The sequence below is a fragment of the Phragmites australis genome, chromosome 12 (assembly GCF_958298935.1).
Source record: "Phragmites australis chromosome 12, lpPhrAust1.1, whole genome shotgun sequence".
Lineage (NCBI taxonomy): Eukaryota > Viridiplantae > Streptophyta > Magnoliopsida > Poales > Poaceae > Phragmites > Phragmites australis.
Genome location: NC_084932.1, coordinates 21,274,943 through 21,283,971, shown reverse-complemented (window position 1 = coordinate 21,283,971; position 9,029 = coordinate 21,274,943). Strand labels below are relative to the sequence as shown.

The 9,029-nt window shown below is 40.4% G+C and overlaps 1 pseudogene; it reads left to right on the top strand.

Annotated features, from left to right (window-relative positions):
• Positions 1-4,448: 4,448 nt before the first annotated feature.
• Positions 4,449-8,753, top strand: LOC133886388 (uncharacterized; annotated as a pseudogene).
• The last annotated feature ends 276 nt before the right edge of the window (positions 8,754-9,029 follow it).

The window sequence follows — 9,029 nt, the reverse complement described above, 5'->3', positions numbered from 1 at the left end:
AGACATGTCCGAGTTTGGTGACAAAGAACGTCTCCGTGGATGACGTCACGTTTGAGGTCGACCAACGTATGACATGTTTGCAACTAACAGATGTGGAGTGAATATTTTGATTGAAGCCGCCTTTCTCGATATGTTGCCATGATATAAGTTAAGGAAAAAATTATTCACTACAAATTTATTCAGTTTCATAGAAATTCACTTTAGTAAAAATCAAGATGTTCTCTACAGGTGATGTGGCAAAAATATATGTGCATATACATAGTAAATGCTGCTGAATCCGGATATTATGGACATACAGGAAAGCAGCATTTTTTTCCCCTAGGTTGTAATGTTCTGAAGAGTGCCCAATACGACCAACGTATGGCATGTTTGTAACTAACAGATGTGGCGTGAATATTTTAACCATGATATAAGTTAAGGAAAAAATTATTCACTACAAATTTATTCAGTTTCATAGAAATTCACTTTAGTAAAAATCAAGATGTTCTCTACAGGTGATGTGGCAAAAATATATGTGCATATACATAGTAAATGCTGCTGAATCCGGATATTATGGACATACAGGAAAGCAGCATTTTTTTCCCCTAGGTTGTAATGTTCTGACGAGTGCCCAATACGACCAACGTATGGCATGTTTGTAACTAACAGATGTGGCGTGAATATTTTAACCATGATATAAGTTAAGGAAAAAATTATTCACTACAAATTTATTCAGTTTCATAGAAATTCACTTTAGTAAAAATCAAGATGTTCTCTACAGGTGATGTGGCAAAAATATATGTGCATATACATAGTAAATGCTGCTGAATCCGGATATTATGGACATACAGGAAAGCAGCATTTTTTTCCCCTAGGTTGTAATGTTCTGAAGAGAGCCCAATACGACCAACGTATGACATGTTTGTAACTAACAGATATGAAGTGAATATTTTAATTGATGCCACCTTTCTCGATATGTTGCCATGATATAAGTTAAGGAAAAAATTATTCACTACAAATTTATTCAGTTTCATAAAAATTCACTTTAGTAAAAATCAAGATGTTCTCTACAGGTGATGTGGCAAAAATATATGTGCATATACATACATAGTAAATGCTGCTGAATCCGTATATTATGGACATACAGGAAAGCAGCATTTTTTTTCGCCTAGGTTGTAATGTTCTGAAGAGTGCCCAATACATGCAATGAGGATGAGGAACGTACTTTTTAAAGTAAAGTAGCCTTGGCATTCGTCAGCGTTAGTTATTGTTAACTATAAAACTTTTTTTTTTGGGGAAAATGATTCAAAATAACCTTATCAGAGTTGGTAGCATTATGCCAGGGGGAAATATGTCAATGTTGAAATATAATTTGCGAAATTTGGGAGTATCGATTACTGATTCAAGTAGATCAGATGGAGTTAATATCTAAGGGGTCAACAAACACAGTATTTTTTTTTTCTTTCTATTTTTGGTTCGTCCGGTTGGAGAGGTCTGAGAGAGATGAGGTGCTGCAGCTATGGTGAGTAGGATCGTGCCTGAGATTGTGAGGAAGGGGACACTAGGAGAGAGAGGAGGGGGGGGGGGGGGGAAAGGAGACGGCTGGGAGTACAGAGAGGAGCCGAACCTTGAATAGTTTGATAGAGAAGAACAGCTTCGATAGATGGTTTTTGTGAGACCGGTCGTCGTGGCCTCAGATTGGCTGGGGAGAGGCGGAGGTTGGGGGGAGCCTCGTACAAGGAAGCGCCCGAGGGGTTCGATGGATCGCCGGTGGCGACGGAGAGGAGGAAGAATGGGGGAAATGGGAGTGTACGGTGGGAAGGATGCGGGAGCCGCTGCGGGAGTGTTTGTGGGCAGAGTATTTCGCCGGTTTCGTTGTGTCGCGAAGGTTCAGGATGGGTGGGACACGCGAAAGGAATCGAAGCCGGTGGTCGGATCGGACGGTCGGGAGTGCGTTTGAAGTACACGTACAGTAGCTACAGTACTCTAGGGGTCTCAAAGCACGCCGATTCTTGGCTCGATAATATATGTTATAGACTAGTTCTATGTTAAGTTCAAATTAGGCAACCAAGTTCAACCCGACAGGCTATGCAAACACCCACATATTAATCTAAGCCTTAGTTTGACAACATGAAAAATACATTCTTAGCATATTAAAAAGCACAAGTTAACTTTCTTATTTGATCATTTAACTATCCTCAAGAGAGTTTTAAGCACCATAGGTTCACTTCTTTGGCAAACCACATGAAGCCTTAAGTCACCGTATTGGATCCAATTTTAGCTCAAAACTTGATCATTCATTTTATTAATTCAACATAGGATTCGAGATATGCAATTTTTCACAAAGTCAAAACAAGTTGTGCCTTTATGACCTAAAAGAGCATATGCTCTCCCAAGGGTTAATCATTGGCTAAATATTTACATAGACAAAGGTCAAACACCCCCAATCCGCTGAACTGAACAAAACAGTCTAGCACAAGCTTTTCACAGAACTAGCCCTAAATTGAACACTGATCAAGCTAAAGCAAACACTCAATGGTGACAAAAGATTATGTTCACATTCTAAGTTTATTCTTAGAAAAGACAAGCTTGTTCAACAGATTTTATGCCATGTTTCAATAAGAGCCTAAGTTTGCACAAATTATTATACATCCACTACACTTAGCACAAATTCACAACTAGTAAAGAAATTGCAAAGAACATATAAGTGAAGCTTGCTAACATAATTATCTTACAAAAATGCTATGCAATACAAATTCAACAAAACTAAGATAGAGTATGTACCAAGGCAACTCCCCCTCACATAATGCCATAGGGATGATACACCAAGCTCTCTCCTCAGAAAGGCAAATCTTATTGCATCTAGAGGCTTGGTAAATATATTGGCTAGCTGATGTTGGGTATCTATGTAGCTCAACTCAATGTCCCCTTTCTCATTGTGGTCTCTTAGAAAGTAAAATCTTATATCTATGTGTTTAGTTCTGGAGTGTTGAACTAGGTTACTAGCTAAGCTTATGGCATTGGTGCTGTCACACAAAAGTGGCACACTCCTGAAATCTTGCCTAAAATTCCTCAAGTTAGCAACCATGCACAAAATTTGTAAGCAACAACTAGCAGCAGCTACATATTCAGTTTCAACAGTAGATTGTGCAACGCTAGACTTCTTGCGAGAAGACCAACACACAAGAGAAGTATCTAAGAAATGACAAGTACCAGAGGTACTCTTCCTATCAATTCTATAACTAGTAAAATCCACATGCAAAAATCCACAAAGAGAAAGCAAAAATGATGCAGAAAACCAAAGGCTATACTAGAGATTATGCTTGAGATACCTCAGAATACATTTCACCGCTTGGCGGTGAGACATCCTCGGTGAAGCTTGAAAGCGAGCACACAAGCAGACGACGAAGTGGATGTTGGATCTTATCGCCGTTAGGTACAGGAGGGGGCCGATCATGCTCCTGTACTCCCGCTGGTCCAACTCCTCGCCATCTTCATCCAAATCAAGCTTGGTCGAAGTAGCAATCGTTGTCGCCAATGGCTTTGCATCACTCATATCGAACTTCTTCAGCAAATCCTTGGTGTACTTCGTTTGATGGACGGATGTAACTTATTTGCATTGCTTGATTTGCAGCCCAAGGAAGAAGTTGAGCTTGCCCATCATCGACATCTCGAACTTCCTGCTCATAGTTTCTATAAACTTGGCCACAAGTGCATGAGAATAACCAAAAAATGACATCATCCATGTAAATCTGAACAAGTAAGAAATTATTGCCATGCTTTAGAGTGAACAAAGTTTTAACAGCTGACCCCATCACATACTCATGCCCTAGCAAGAAAGACCTAAGCCTATCATACCAAGCTCTAGGTGCCTGCTTAAGCCTATACAAAATTTTCTGAAGCTTGTATACTCTATGAGGGTATTTGGGATGTTTAAAGCCTGAGGGTTGCTTGATATAAACCTCTTCCCATATGAAACCATTTAGGAAAGCACTCTTGATATCCACTTGATACAACTTTTGGCCTCGGGATGCCATAAATACAAGGAGGATCCTAATAGCTTCTAACCTAGCTACTGGTACAAAGGTCTCTCCAAAGTCTATCCCCTCTACCTGAGTGAAACCCTGAGCTACTAGTCTAGCCTTGTTTCTTACTACAGACCCATCCTCCCCCTGTTCGTTTTTAAAACCCATTTGATACCTATGGTGTGAACATTTAGGGGTGGTTCTACTAGGACCCAAACTTGGTTTTTCTCAAAGTTTTCAAGCTCTTCATGTATAGCATTGACCCAACTCGAATTAAATAAAGCATGTTCAATATTATGGTGCTCAAAAGAAGCAACAAATGCAGAATCAGTGAAATGAGCATGAGAAATAGATTTGGACCTCGTTACCCTCTCACCAAGGTTGCCGATCATTAGCTGTGGGGGATCTCGCCGCTGAATGTTTTGAGGGGCTTCACGTTACGAGATGACCTCCCTCTCAAACACTGTTGGTGCAGGCTCGAAAGCAGCTGAAGTGAAAGTAGAGGCTGCAAGACCCTTTGCTAGTGTTGAAGAGGCAGGAACCAGCTCGAGAGCGAGTGTAGTAGTAGGATGTAGTGTATCATCCTCGTCATCCCCGAAAGTAATGTACTCATGCCGCTTCGTTTGGGTGAGGCTGGAGAACCATGATATATCTCCGGTCATATGACACGAACAATCAGAGTCAATGAGCCACTTGTTCTCTAGACCTCCACCTGCCATCTACATGCGAGAAGAGTAGTAGGTGGATAACTCAGTACTGGGGTTAGTCATAAACTTCTTGGGAATCCAGTACTAGGTCATCCACCCTGAAGCACTAAAAGGAGGTGCATGCAAATCACACTAGTGCGCTGGGGGCGAGAACAACAAAGAGATGTGGTCCGCCAAAGCACTGGAACTCAAAGCCTCTTACACGTGGATCAAAACCATATGAGTCATGGTAAAATCCACACCGAGCACCACCTCTAGGAAGAGATTGAAAAGCGCTAGAGACTCGTAGTAGAAGCGAAGAAAAGGCTCATGTACATCAACAGAGGGGTGGTACATGTTCCTAGTACTCCACTCCCACTCACACCGCTCATCCCTCCTATGACGAAAGCAAACCCAACCAAGTGACCCTCTCTCTGGCAATACGTGCAGTGGTGCTGTCTCTCAGGAACTCAACTGCTGGTCACTATAGGCTCTCTCACAGGGGCTCTCATTTGAGATTGTTAAGCTCTCTTGGGTTGTGGTGCGGGCTTCTTCTTGGTAGGTTGTGGTGTGAGTTTCTTCTTATGGAGTTGTGGTGTGGCATTAATTTTGGATTTCTCAACTTCTAGGGTAGTAGATGTGGTGAAAATAGTCTCACTCTCCCCACTGTAAGCCACCTTCTCAAACCCGTCTTATTGGCATATATTTTGGTTTTGGTCAAGATCAAATTCATTTTTCCCTTGCCTTCTAAACATTTCTCTATGTTGCCTACGGATCACAAAACCGGTTAAGGTCAACAATTGATCAAACTGGCTCTAATACCAATGGTAGGAACAAGATTAATGAATAGAGGGGGGGGGGGGGTGAATAGGTGCCTCAACAAATTTTTTGCGAAATCAATGTCCTTCTCCTATTTGGATCACCCAACGCACCTCAAAACTCAAGCGGAAGTAAAAATAGAGAGAGGTTCTAATAAGAGAAAATCGAGGCAACACGAATTCATAGATGGTATATGAACCATAGGTTCCATTTAAGAGCAATCCATATGCCTTAGCACTTGAAAGATCATAACTTGCAAAGAAACAAGAAAAGATGAACACCGAGTAACGAAACTCTCTAAGTTGATTGTCTAGAAGCAAGGGAATTCAAAAGCCCATCACACAAGCGTGTGTATGTGAATTTTATACCTCTAGGAATAAGAAGAATGACCTCACAAGGTACTAAAATTTCAGCCTAAAAAAACCAAAACAAAAAACAAAACCGAAAAAAAACTTGCAAACTTGCAAGAGAACCAATAGAAGGAAACTAGAAGGAGGGCAATTCAAGTATAGGCAAAAACATAAACTTCATTACTCAAAGATGTTAGCCCTATTTTTAGCAGATTACAAAAATTTATCTCTCAATACTATTACCTATTACATAGACTAAGCACTCATCATTCTCTCTTCTAAAACCCTAGCTCTAAGCTCTCAAATGGGTGTGGCATAAGAGGACTCAAGTGGCTGATTCAAACTCTTTCATAGCTCTACCACTCTATTTATAGGCCTAGGAAACTTGACGTCTAAGTTTCCTAGCTATTTTTCAAAATACCACTCTCTTGTAGTACACTCCTACCTACAACCGAGAGCATTTTGGTATATTTTTTTCTCCATTTCTCAGATGACCACGGTGCCCTCATGACTTAGCTTTGCCTCAACACAAGCTTCACGATGGTGCCACGTACTCCTCCAGTCCTCCCACAATTTTGAGGTCAAACCGTAAAACCGTCTGCATGCTTCTCAAAGCGTGACTCGTCACCTTGCTTACACCTTAAGTAAGCGCTTCGATGTTGGCGCGTGTACTCCGTCATAAGATCTTGACCGCCGGCAAGCCTCTCCCGCGTCTGGTCCCTTGGGCCGTCTTGTTACTTGCACCAGCATCCCTTTCATTTGACTTTGTCAACATGCCATCTCTATCCGCCTTCTATACTTGACCTCCACGTGTTCAGCTAGAATCACCCTTGACTTCGTCCGGCCTCTTTGATTGTCTGGCAACAAGCACTCCGTTTGGCCCCGATCATCCCGTCGTCAACCGCCAAGTTGCATTCATCACCTGTACACCATGAGATAAGTAAACACATATTTTCAACTCTAATTCTAGTTAGTTCATAATCAATATGCTCAAATGGAATCCCAAATCAATTCAAATCACATCAAAACTCATGCAAAGCCGAAGATCACCAAGCCAATTAAATACTAATATCAATCACTCATCACATGTAAACCAAGACATATTTCTCAGTAATTACCATGTTTTGGTAAAGGGCTTACTGAGACCAAGCCTTGAAGATATTTTCAGTTTTTGTAACAGGAAGCTGTCCCTCAAAACTGTTCTAATGCTTGCTGATCAAATGGTATGCTGCATCATTAAGATAGAACTAATTCACCATTCTGTTTGCTTACTTCCTATATTCTTGTTCAAATTGCTCCATGGAGACATTATTTCTGTCCAACTGCTTTCATTTAATTGTGTGTGGTATTAACATCCTTTATTTTCTTAGATCAACCGAGTTGAGTTTGTCCATTCCAAGTCTTTTGCACAGAGATATCAAGCCAGACAATTTTCTGATGGGTCTTGGTAAAAGGGCAAATTAGGTGATTAGTTATGTTCCCTCAATCTGCCTTTACTCATGGGATTAATAGTATGTGCATTTATTAATTACTTTCAGTTTCTGTATAGGTTTACATTATAGATTTTGGACTTGCAAAGAAGTACAGGGATACATCGACACACCAGCACATTCCATATAGGTAAGCATGCTGTTACTGATGTACTCGAAATACTCCAAATAGGTAGTTTTGTAACTTTCTACTCCACATTTTTTTAAAGGAATCGAATTAACTGCACAAAATTCTCCACAATATATTTCACAATTGTGTGGCAGTAGTCAGTTCCTACCTATTTTATGCATGTGTGGCAGCTATTTTGTCAGGATGGATAGAACTGTATGAACATAAAATTCTATGCACATGGATCATTCGTTTGGGCTTCGGAGGTACTGTAAATGCCAAAATAATGCAAATTTACAATGCCAAAACAGTACAGCATTACAATATCTTTCTTTTTTCCTTATTATCTGTACAAAATATCTAATTTAGCAAACTATCTATTAACTTAACATCATGATAGTTGTGGGTTCATGAAGCTTCTCCATAGTGGATGATATTTTAAGCAGTTCTCGTTGATTCAGTTTATTCCTCGGTCTCCTCTGCAAAAATGTTTATTCCTCTGCCTCATGATGTTTTTAATCAGGTACCTGTTCATGGTTTCTCTTTCAATAATTCTGACTCTCCGAGTTGTGCCTTTTGTGATAGTAGTAAGCCAGGGCGTGCTTGTGTACCTTCTAACAGGTAGGTAATTTTTATCTGGACTTACATTTTTTTTTGGTATCATTCGATTCAATCTCATTTAATGTACTTTTTGTTTGTTTTCGGTCAGTCTTGGGTATTGCATTCGAGAGCTGAGTATGCTTCCAATGTAATAAACAATATTAGTCCCAGGAAAACTTCAGCAGATGCACTTGCTAAGGTGGCAGATGAATTGTTCAAAGAATTTCAGGCTACAGACAGTGGCGGATCCAAAGCTGAGAATTAGGGGAGGGGGGTTCAACTTCTTCCTCCTTCTTCACTTCCTCTTTTTTCTCTTCCTCCTCCTCTTTCCTTCTTCCTCTTTTATATCCAAAAATTGTAGGAGGCTTAGGGGGAGGGGGGCTTCATGGCTACAGGGTTGGACATTCCACAACCAATTTTTATGGAAGCTCACAGATGGTCAGTTTTCTCAGCCACATCTTCTAGAGTTTTCATCTTGTATTCAATCTGTTGGTATTTGATTTGTATTGAAATTACAGGGGTAGTGCTTTCCCCGCCATTGCTATAGGTAGAGATGACAAGTGTGTTTAGTAAGCATGAAATTGGCGATTTGTGGAGACTTCTGTGCAAGTCCAAGTGTTGAAGGATCAGTCCTTAATGTCATGAGAGGAGTTTCCAAAATCCTGGGTTGTTTAAACTGTCCATCAGGGTTGTGATTTGTGAGCTGTATCTAACCTACTATTCTCCGTCCTCTCCCTATTTGGGTTGTATTTCTCATGAATTTTTTCTACAGAAACAGTTCACAGAGCTCCTACTGGGAGCCGTGTTCGTTGTTGAATAATTTGATACGAAATGAGAAATAAATTTCAATTGCAAGAGTTGCTATTTTCAGTGTTATTACCACTGCATCTGCCATATGTGTTTATTACTTTACTTCCAGATTGTTTCTTCTTGTGATCTATATCTCCACAGGAGTCTCTGACCGCAAATCT